The sequence below is a fragment of the Bos indicus genome, chromosome 5 (genome assembly GCF_029378745.1).
Source record: "Bos indicus isolate NIAB-ARS_2022 breed Sahiwal x Tharparkar chromosome 5, NIAB-ARS_B.indTharparkar_mat_pri_1.0, whole genome shotgun sequence".
Lineage (NCBI taxonomy): Eukaryota > Metazoa > Chordata > Mammalia > Artiodactyla > Bovidae > Bos > Bos indicus.
The window spans coordinates 119,157,549-119,168,680 of NC_091764.1; the positions used below are offsets into that span (position 1 = coordinate 119,157,549).

The window sequence follows — 11,132 nt, forward strand, 5'->3', positions numbered from 1 at the left end:
TATACACTGACTCCAGAAATTCTATATTCAATGGCGTAGAGAAGCCTGAGTAAGAGGGTGGAGAAGTGCACACCACGCACCGTGCGAGCAGCAGCTGGGTGCGAGCAGCAGCTGGGGAAATGGTGACGTCACAGCTAGGAAAACTACCAGCAATAATGAGTAGCACCAAACGATATAGGGATCAGTCTATCAAAGACTTGACAATCCTAGGCGTGTGCACACCAAGCAGAAAAGCCTCAAGATACAGGAGGCAAGAATGACCACATCCCATAGAACAAAGTTTAAAGAACTGATGTTGTAAGAATGTGCTCTTTGGCCATAAAGGGGTCAAACTAAAAATCAATAACACAAATTTTTTAATGGTTAGAAATTAAACAATAGAATTCTAAATAATCTATAAGTTAAAGAGGAAGTCTCAAAATAAATTTAAAAAGACATAGATCCACAGGAGACAGAAACACAACAGGACAGAAGCTGTGATGCAGTTAAACCAGTGCTGAGAATGAGGTTTGTAACATCGGACGCTTTCGTAAGAACCGACAGTCTCAAGTCAGCAGCGGAGAATGAGGTTTGTAAGATCGGACGCTTACGTAAGAACCAACAGTCTCAAGTCAGCAGCTGAAGCTACCTTAAGGATCTAGAAAAAGAAGCAAACTAAACCCAAAAGAAGCAGAAGGAAATAATAAGTGGAGAAACCAATGGAATTAAATAGGAAAACAATAGAGAAAACCAATTACACAAAAATCTGGTTCTTTAATGATATTAACGAAATTGATCAATTTTTATCAAGATTGAAAAAAAATACAAGAGTACAAATGTAAAGAATAATCAATATTATAAGTGCAGTAGAGGATCTCACTACATATTCTATAGCCTTTAAATATATAACAGAGGCAGACTACAAACTTTACTCTCATACATGCAACAACTTAAAAGATTAACTCCTTGAAGCTGCAAAGTATTAAAATTCAGCCAAGATGAAATAGATAATCTAAACAGTCCTATAGTTCTTAAACATTATTACATTTGTAATTGGAAAGCTCCTGAGAAAGACATCTCCAGGCTCTAACAGTTTCACTGCAGAACTCTACAAAATACTTAAAGAAGAATTAATACCAATTTTATGCAACAATTTTGGAAAAAATAGAAGGAACATGTGGCTCACATCTTACGAGGCCAGTAAGACCTTGATACCAAAACCGGATATGGGCAGAGCAACAACAACAGCAAAAAACATGGGCCAACATCTCTCATGAACTTAAGTGCAAAATACTCAACAAAATATTAGCAGGCTGAACTCAGTAAAGTATAAAAACATGTATAAGCCACAATCAAGTGGGATTTCTTCTATGTGTGAAACATCTGGAAATCAATGTTATCTGCCATATAAAGAAGCCAAAGAAAAAAAAAGCACATGATCACATCAGCTGATCCAGAAAAAAACATCTGACAATGTACAACGCCCATTCATGAGAAAAACCCTCAGCAAGTCAGGAATCGAATGGGATACCTATCGATAAGGAGCGTGTACCAAAAGCCTACCCCCAGTGTTATATTTAATGGTGAAATACTGATTGTGTTTCCCTTAAAATTGAGAACAAGACCATCATGTCCTCTCTTGTTACTTTCATTCAACAGAAACATAGTACTGCAAATGTTAGCTACTAAAATAAGGAAAGAGGAAAAAGCCTCAAGGTTGGAAGTTCAGTTCACTTCAGTCGCTCAGTTGTGTCTGACTCTTTGTGACCCCATGGACTGTAGCACACCAGGCCTCCCTCTCCATCACCAACTCCCAGAGTTTACTCAAACTCATGTCCATCAAGTCAGTGATGCCATCCAACCATCTTATCCTCTGTCGTCCCCTTCTCCTCCCGCCTTCAATCTTTGCCAGCATCAGGGTCTTTTCAAATGAGTCAGTTCTTCGCATCAGGTGGTCAAAATTTTGGAGTTTCAGCTTCAGCATCAGTCCTTCCAATGACTGTTCAGGACTGATTTCCTTTAGGATGGACTGGTTGCATCTCCTTGCAGTCCAAGGGACTCTCAAGAGTCTTCTCCAACACCACAGTTCAAAAGCATCAATTCTTCAGCGTCAGCTTTCTTTATAGTCCAACTCTCACATCCGTACATGACTACTGGAAAAACCATAGCTTTGACTAGATGGACATTTGTCAGCAAAGTAATGTCTCTGCTTTTTAATACACTGACTAGGTTGGTCATAGCTTTTCTTCCAAGGAGCAACCATCTTTTATTTTCATGGCTGCAGTCAGCATCCGCAGTGATTTTGGAGCCCAAAAAATAAAGTCTGCCACTGTTTCCACTGTTTCCCCATCTATTTCCCATGAAGTGATGGGACCAGATGCCATGATCTTCGTTTTCTGAATGTTGAGGTTTAAGTCGGCTTTTTCAATCTCCTCTTTCACTTTCATCAAGAGGCTCTTTAGTTCTTCTTCGCTTTCTGCCATAAGGGTGGTGTCATCTGCATATCTGAGGTGATTGATATTTCTCCCGGCAATCTTGATTCCAGCTTGTGCTTCTTCCAGCCCAGCGTTTCTCATGATGTACTCTGCATAGAAGTTAAATAAGCAGGGGGACGTATACAGCCTTGGCGTGGTCCTTTCCCAATTTGGAACCAGTCTATTGTTCCATGTCCAGTTATAACTGTTGCTTCCTGACCTGCATAAAGGTTGGAAAGGGAGAAATAAAAGTATCTCTGCAGATGACACTAATACTTAAAAATGGAAAAGCCCAAGAAATCTACAAATATGTCTCTAGAACTAGTGAGTTCAAAAAAGTTTTCAAACAGAAGATCAACATAGAAAAATCACTTGAAAATCTCTATACTAACAGAGCATGAGGAAATTGAAATGAAAAACAACAGCATTTACAATCACTCCGAAAATAATTAGACATCTCATTTCAGCAGATATTGAACAAAACATGTATAGGATCTGGATGCTAAAACTGCTTTAAATGCAGATGCAGGTATTCAAAGAAGACTGAAATAAATGAAGAGACAAAGTACGGACTAGACATAATAAAGATGCCAATTTCTCTTACCCTGACTCCACTAATTGATCTTTAGGTTTAATGCCATTCATAACAAAATTCCAATAGGGTTTCTTGTATACAGAGTCATAGCAATTCTTTATATGGAGACAAGCAGATCTTAGGATGGTTAAAGTAATCTTGGCGAAGAATAATCTAGTGACGGAAATCTCTCTACCCAGCTTTATGACTTCTTGTATAGCTACAATAAACAAAAGAACCTGGTCTTAGCAAAAGCATAGACACACAGATCAATAAAACAGAACAGAGCGTCCAGAAACAGGCCACACAAATACGCTCAAATGATTTTTGGCAAAGACACAAAAGCAATTAAATAGAGAAAGGATCACCTTTTCAACAAATGGTCTGGAGCAAGTCGACATCCGTGGGCAAAAGTAATGAATCTAAACTTCAAACCTTGCAAAAAGTTAACTCAAAATAGATCATAGCCTTGTACCTAAAGTGAAAATTATAACTCTGTTATCAAAATAATGGGAAAAAAAATTTCAGGCTCTATGGTTAGGCAAATAGTTCTAAAATTTGACACTGAAAGAACTATCCTAAAAGGAAAAACTGATCAACCAAACCTGACCAGAATGTAAAGATGCTCAATTTCATTAGATTTCGGGGAAATCAAAATAAAACCACAATGAGACACCACTATGCACTTCCTGGAAATAAGTGGTAAAGTCAAATGCTGATGTGACTGCAGACAAATAGAAGCACTCCCGATTTGACAGTTTCTTCAAAATCTAAGTATGCAATGACGGAACTACCTAGCGATTACACTCATGAGCATTTATCCCAGAGAAAAAGTAGTATGGTAGCAGATTTATTTGTAATAGCCAGAAAATAAAACAACACACGCCCTTCAATGAGCTAAGGGTTAGACTAACTGCAGTTCATCCAGACTGTGGAAAGGCACTCAGAAATAAAAAAGAACTAGTGATACCCAGCAACATGGATGGATCTCCAGGGAATTATGCTGAGTGAAAACGTTCTCTCCCAGGAGGATTCGTGCGGTATGAGTCCATTAGCATCGTTAGATGGAAAAACTTCAGAAACAGAGGACAGATTGGTGCCTGCCGGGGGTTCGGAATGGATGGAGATGTAGTAGTTATAAAAAGTCAGCGGAAGGGATCTTTGTGAAGAAGTGTTCAGTGTCTGCACAGTGGTAATGAAAACACATACCTATCCGGGTGATAAAACGCATACGGAGCTAAACACACACGTGGAAATACAAGCCAGCCTGGGGAAACTGGATGCCTTTGGTGACCTATATTGATATCAATATAGTACATTATGGTTTTGTAGAACACTACCCTTGAGGGAGACTGGGCAAAGGGTACAAGGGTTCTCTATCTTAAAACTGCATGAAAATCTACATTATCTTAATAAAAATATTTGTGTGTAAATTTTTACAGTTATCATCAGAATCACCCGCCACCTCAAGTAGTCTCAGATTCAGCGTGCTGAGCACAGAATATGGTGAAAGGCAGGGGAGAGTCGTGCTGGGCCAGGGCTGCGGCGTGGAGACCTGCGTGTTGGCGGGGATGAGGTGCAACAAAATCGTGTGTCCAGGAGTCCTATCAGTGGTGATGTGTCCCCTTCGCCCTCTGAGACTTTTACCTGGGGGCAAGTTTGTCCTGATGGCGCCAGGGGAGGGTCTCCGCTAGAGTCAGGGTCTGGGAGTCCAGGTGGAAATTTGAAATGGACTCTCCCCATTGGCCCCACTTGGTCAGCAGCTGTCCTGAACAGAAGAGTGGCATCTGTCACCGTGGAGCTCACAGGCTGGTCCCCACATCCTCAGGAGAGAAGGAGCCGCTGCCTTGTATGATGAGAAGCCCAAGCCCACAGCTCGGGACTCCCAGTGCTCCTGGTGGGAACCGAGTCCTCCCGGGTCCACATGTGCCTGTGATGGGTGACAATCTGAGTCTCCTCTGTGCAAGCCCCACCTCCTGCCACTTCCATCAAAATTCCCAGTGGCCCCCCTGCCCCAGCGGGCTCCTTCCAGAACTGACCGAGATGCCCTGCTGGCTGTGAGGAGGGGACGGCAGCCCAGGCTGAGCCGGCTCCTCTGCACCTTCTTCCCTGGGCAGGATGGAGTGCTCAGGGTGAAGGAAAGAGCACAGTTAGGAACTCAGAGCAAAAGCAGAAAACCGGCCCCTCCATGAAGCGCTGTGTGTGCATGTACACACGTGTGCTCCTGTGTGTGCGTGTGTGTGCATGTGCCCTTGCATGTGGGTGAGTATGCAGGCCAGTCATCCCCCAACTTCCTCCCGTGTATTCTAAACTAAAATGCGTGGCTGACTCACAGAAGGACCCCAGCGGTGCTGAGTGCAGACCCAGAGCAGCAGCTCAAGTGGTGAGCCTGGCAGGGCCTGTTCCAGCAGGTCTACCCCCACCCCCACTCCAGGGTAGGAATCAGGCCAGGGCCCACCCGGGGCCCCTCCTGCTCGCCCCTGGGGTTGGCGGCCTTCCTGCTCATCCCACCCCCAGCCCCACAGAAAGCCCCTGGGGCTCCAGCGCCACACCCCACCCCATCTGGAGACCCGGCCCCCCATTCATTCTCCACCCCTCCACCCCCCTGCCCTGCAACTCCCACACCAAAATGCTCTTTTTGGCCTGGAACATTAGAAGACTTTTGCAAATGCAAATACACTGCAGGGAAGTCTTATCTCATTACAGACTCCTGAACAACTGGGCTTCTCCCCCACAAAATGGAAATTAAGACTTGACAGCAAATATTTCTGATCTGAAGAAAAGTCATCAGAGGGTCTTGTCTGTGAGCTGCATGTGGCCAGACCTGAGAAGACACCTCAGTTCTGGGAGGGGAGGGGAGGACAGGGGAGGGAGGAGGGGACAGGGGAGGCGGGGAGGGGAGGAAAGGTGGGGGAGGGGAGGGGAGGGGAGGGAGGGGAGGGAAGTAGCGTTGGGGAGGGGAGGGAGGGCCGCTGGGGAGGGGGATGCTGTGTCGTTACCCCCGGCCCTCCCTGTTGTCCTGGTCACCATGAGGCCACCCACTGCCCTCCACGGGGGTGCTCCTCCCTGGCCCCCGGAGGTCTGTACTGCAGGGCTCCCTCCGGCCGTTGTCCAGGCAGGTCTCCCTCTGGCCCCCAGATGATTGCCTCCTCTTTAGCCACTTCAGAACCTGCCCTGGGTCCACAAGCCCGGTTCCTGTACGCTCTGTGCACAGGCTCGCTGCCGCCCCAACAACGCTTCTGCAGGAGAGCCCGTGCGAGGCGGGGCCGGGGCCTGGGGAGGCGGGGCCGGGGCCTGGGGAGGCGGGGCCGGGGCCGGGGAGGCGGGGCCGGGGCCTGGGGAGGCGGGGCCGGGGCCTGGGGAGGCGGGGCCGGGGCCGGGGAGGCGGGGCCGGGGCCTGGGGAGGCGGGGCCGGGGCCTGGGGAGGCGGGGCCGGGGCCGGGGAGGCGGGGCCGGGGCCGGGGAGGCGGGGCCGGGGAGGCGGGGCCGGGGCCCTCAGGGCGCTGGGCCGGGACTGGTCTTCTCTTAGGTCGCTCAGAAAGCTGAAAGGCAGGTGAGTGAGTGAGTGAGTGAAGTTGCTCAGTCGTGTCTGACTCTTTGCGACCCCATGGACTGTAGCCTACCAGGCTCCTCCCTCCCTCCATGGGATTTTCCAGGCAAGAGTACTGGAGTGGGTTGCCATTTCCTTCTCCAGGGGATCTTCCCGACCCAAGGATCAAACCCTGGTCTCCCGCATTCCAGGCAGAAGCAAGGCAGGTAATTTATCCCTAATATCCTACAAGCGAAACCTCCTCAGCATCTTTACCGGGGCCATCTGGGCGCGGAGACCACCACGCCCACCTCGTCTCAGTCTTCAGACTAAATATCTGGAATATTTTTTGAGAGAAAGCATAAAATCGCTTCCTTTATTGAGCTGACTAATTGGAACAAGTCAGAGCCTTTCATGAGACGCGGTGCTGAGGGCTCAGCCAAGCCTTCCTCGTCCCCGGGTGACCCACGCTCACAAAACTGGCTGGCTGTCAACACTGGGGATATTTCTTCAGAAAATTCACATTTCATTTTCCTCAGTAAGTCAGTTTTCTGTGATTAGAGAAGAGCGAGGCCAATCATTTTAAGTGTTTTTCTGTCTTTCCACAGGATATTAGAAAGAACATTTGCTCAAAGCATGCAGGCTTTTTTTTTCTCCATAAACATAAAAAGGGGACAGCACAGGAAAATATGAAAAGACCGTGCTTCCTGCCGTTTCAGCGAGGATTTCAGGTTTGTGTCTAATCCCATGAGAATTAGCCTGGAGCCGAGAATCCCACGTGCCCAGCTGGGGGTGACGGGTGCATCTGAGATCCCCCGGGGAGCACCCAAACGCCACCCAGTGAAGGCAGGTTCTTCTAATTAGCAAAATGAGACAGTCGTGAGGGAAAGTCCACAGCGTGAGGGGTAGAGGCAGGAGAGCTGCTGGGCACGCTTGCTGATGGTGGTGGGAGCTGGGCACCCCTGGAGAGACAGTGCAGACGTGCTCCGGTCTCCTTGCCCGCCCCCAAACCCCTCAGTTTCTCTGGAACATTCCAGGCCAGAAGCAGAGGGAGGAAGTTTGGCTGGAAGTTCTGGAGCCAATACTTGGACTAGGCTCCGGCCAGGGAGGCCCCGGGGCATCAGCCCTGCCCTGCTGTGGGCAGGAGGGAGGGGCATCCGCGAGCAGCACCTGGAGGAGGGCGGAACTCTGAGCCCAAGAGAACCTCTGAGAAGGTAACGCGCAGCCTCGGGCTCTGGGGAGAACCCCGAGGCCCTGACTTGGGTCCGATTGTGTGGTGCCCAAGGGTTGGGTGGTTCTGATGGATCAGGCTGGCGGTCCCGGTGTCTCCTGAGGACAGCCTCCCTCTGGGCACGGGCTTTGCCATCCCGTCTTGGAGATGCTGCCTTGGGGCCTCAGGGCTGGGGGGCCTTGCCAGCAACACGGCCTGGGAGGGAGACGACGGATGCAGAGTGCTCTGGCCTGTGGCAAAGGCCCCCTGCCCTCAGCAGGGTTGGCACACCCCCGGCCCCTCTAACCAGAACGCTGCCCATGTGTTTCAGCACGGCATGGGCCTTCTCCTGTGTCTGCAATGGGCTCTCATCCCCAACTGCACCCCGGCCCTGTGCTCTACGAATCCTCCCTTACTGCTACTGCTGCTGCTAAGTCGCTTCAGTAGTATCCGACTCTGTGCGACCCCATAGATGGCAGCCCACCAGGCTCCCTTGCCCCTGGGATTCTCCAGGCAAAAACACTGGAGTGGGTTGCCATTTCCTTCTCCAATGCATGAAAGTGAAAAGTGAAAGTGAAGTCGCTCAGTCGTGTCCGACTCTTAGCGACCCCATGGACTACAGCCTACCAAGCTCCTCCATCCATGGGATTTTCCAGGCAAGAGCACTGGAGTGGGTCCTCCCTTGTCTTGTTCTAAATCCCATGGAGGAGCATGTCAGGGACACACGGGAACACCGGGGCAGCCCCCAGGGCTGGGCTCGAGCAGAGTTACGCTCTTCTGTCCACGGTCCAGAATGCACCTGTGGCTACGTGACTACCATCCTGACACGTGGGAGCGGGAGTCAGGGGCGCAGTCCCTGCACCGCCCGTTTGTCTGCCAACAGCGATGCCCTGCACCTCCCCCCACCCCTGGGGGCTGTATGCTGGGCTCCAGGACTTCAGGCCAGCAGGCGGGGTGACCTCTGGTCCAGGAAGTAGGTACAGGTGAGGCGCTCAGTACATGTCTGTCCCTGGTGTGAATGCATCCATTCAGCCAGCCCCCAGTCCACAGCGTCTCCTGATTCTTACTCTAACCCCTCTGCTCAGGACCGTCTCCATGACCCAAACTTAAAGTGAGAAGATGGACCACTCAGATCGGCGGTCACAGGACCCAGCGGTCACAGTGTCAATCTCCCACTGTTCGAATGATGAGAAAAGTTGGACCCCGCCCGGGATCACCCTCACACGAGGGGATGCTGGCCTCGGGGGATGTCTCAGGGAGCTGGTCCTGTGCAGCCAGAGCTGGGGGGTGTCTCCCAGCGGGAGTGGCCATGGCACCGTATTAGCCCAAGTAGGGCTTCATCATCCCTTAGCGCTGGATCCTTTATCCCGGGCTTTCCTTGCAGCTCGACACGCCCAAGGGGACAGAAAGGAGCTCATTCCCCAGGCCTGTTTGTTTTTTGTTTTGGGGGCTCAAACTGTTGACAGCTTTTAAGTCCAAATTCCAGTTTTCTCCATCAGTTAGTTCCCTGTACAAAGATGTAAAAGAGGTTTGTAAGACTCTTTGGGGAAATATATTTACATATAAAACATCACCAAAGGACACAAAAGCCCTTGCGGGTAGAAAAGTGAGCAGGCAGAGAGACGCAGCCCATGTGGCCTGAACGTGGGTTGACGCCCACGTGGGATGGGCAGGTGACCATATGCTGGACAACGGGCTCCTCAAATGGAAAAAAAGCAAAACTGATCTTTTGTTGTTCGGTTGCTAAGTCATGTCCGACTCTTTGTGACCCCATGGATGGCAGCACGCCAGGCCTCCCTGTCCATCACTGACTCCCGGACCTTCCTCAAACTCGTGTCCGTCGAGTCGGTAATGCCATCCAACCATCTCATCCTCTTTTGTCCCCTTCTCCCCCTGTCCTCACTCTTTCCCAGCATCAGGGTCTTTTCCAATGAGTCGGCTCTTCCCATGAGTCGGCTCATCCCAAAGTATTGGAGTGTCAGCCTCAGCATCGTTCAAATGCACTGAATGGCGTCCCTGGGAAACAAGAGGCTGAGAAGACCTGCGGGAGATGCTGCGGCGCCTGCGGCTGCTACGGGTTGAGGCTCAGAGCACCGAAAACCACACAAGGAGGTAAGATGAAGACAGACAGCTGAGCAGAGCACCAGCCGGGGGGGTGGACAGACACAAGGGAAAGAATAAAGGCCAGTGACATTTAAAAATTCTGAACTTCACAGTAATCAGAAAAATAAAAATCCAGGCAGTCCAATATGAAATCACACAATTTGGACCATCCAAAGTGTAAATGGCAGGACTGTGAGGAGGGGTGGGTGACACCCAGGGAGGCGGGAAATTCACAGGAGCTCCTGCAATCAAATGCACAGGCCAGTGACCCAGAAGCCCTCTTCCAGATGTCCAGATGGGGGTTGTAACCATGTGCAAAAGGAGAAAGCCAGCAAGAACGCCACTGCAGTGGGCTCTCAGTGGTGAAACCTTTCTTGAAATAACCTAAATATTCATGAGTATGAAGTGGGAATACTATTCAGCAGTCAAGTGAACAAACAAGAGGTGTCTATCAACATGAGTAAGTTTCCAAAACCGTGTTGAGTGAAAATATGCAGAACGACTTGCCCTGCACACTGCCACTGTGTAAGGTGAGAAGAGAGCAGGATGGTGCTCTGTGTTGTTTAGGGACACACAAGAATCTGGGAGCCCCGATGGAGACCTGACTTGGGAGAGTGGCTGCTTCTGTTAAAAAGAACCTCAGCAGCACAGCACAGAAACCTGCTCATGTAAAAACAGGTTAAACAAAACGGGAAACTACTTTCTCTTGTATACATTGGAAGGCCGAATAGCCAGGGCTAGTATGTGGCTTCATGGTGACGTTAGAGTTATAGGCTCCTGTTATTTCTCTGCCCCACTGTCTTTTGTGAACAGCTTCTGGTATCAAGGTTGCCTCATGTTCCAAGATGGCTGCTGGCGCTCCAGCAATCCCATCTCTACTCCAGGACAATGGCCAGAGGAAGTGGAAGATGAAAGGATACAATCCCTGCCTCAAGTTTACCTCTGGGGTGAGGAGGGACTGGAATTGTGGAGGGGCAGAAGGGGTTTCCTTATAGCTGTAATACTTTGTTTTCAAAAACCATAATCAGAAACAAATACAGATGATCTAAAAATTTGTTAAAGACGATGGTTAATGAAGCATGTTTTTACACTGTTTATTCTCTATGATTGTATTTATGTTTGGTTGAAATAGTTCACAGGAAGAAACATGAAGAAAATAGGAAGTGAATTTAATATATTGGTTTGCATTAATGATATGAATCGATTCGCTGATTTATAATAATGAAGACCAGCTGATCGCTGAGCTCCCGGTCCCCCCTGGGA

At 49.3% G+C, this 11,132-nt stretch overlaps 2 long non-coding RNA genes across 5 annotated transcripts; one reads left to right on the forward strand and one right to left on the reverse strand.

Moving 5' to 3' along the window:
• Positions 1–751: 751 nt before the first annotated feature.
• On the reverse strand, positions 752–5,504 carry LOC139183277 (uncharacterized). The gene is made up of 3 exons (XR_011566905.1): positions 5,067–5,504; positions 3,058–4,957; positions 752–2,673 (listed from the first exon to the last, which is right to left on the reverse strand). It is a non-coding gene; the product is annotated as an uncharacterized lncRNA (long non-coding RNA).
• A 995-nt stretch (positions 5,505–6,499) lies between these two features.
• Positions 6,500–10,930, forward strand: LOC139183278 (uncharacterized). 4 transcript variants are annotated; one of them, XR_011566908.1, is made up of 5 exons: positions 6,507–6,580; positions 6,722–6,783; positions 7,165–7,287; positions 9,680–9,878; positions 10,683–10,930. It is a non-coding gene; the product is annotated as an uncharacterized lncRNA (long non-coding RNA). The 4 variants fall into 4 exon arrangements; XR_011566909.1 differs by lacking the exon at positions 6,507–6,580 and adding an exon at positions 7,594–7,770 and having other exon boundaries at positions 6,588–6,783; XR_011566907.1 differs by lacking the exon at positions 6,722–6,783 and having other exon boundaries at positions 6,500–6,580.
• The last annotated feature ends 202 nt before the right edge of the window (positions 10,931–11,132 follow it).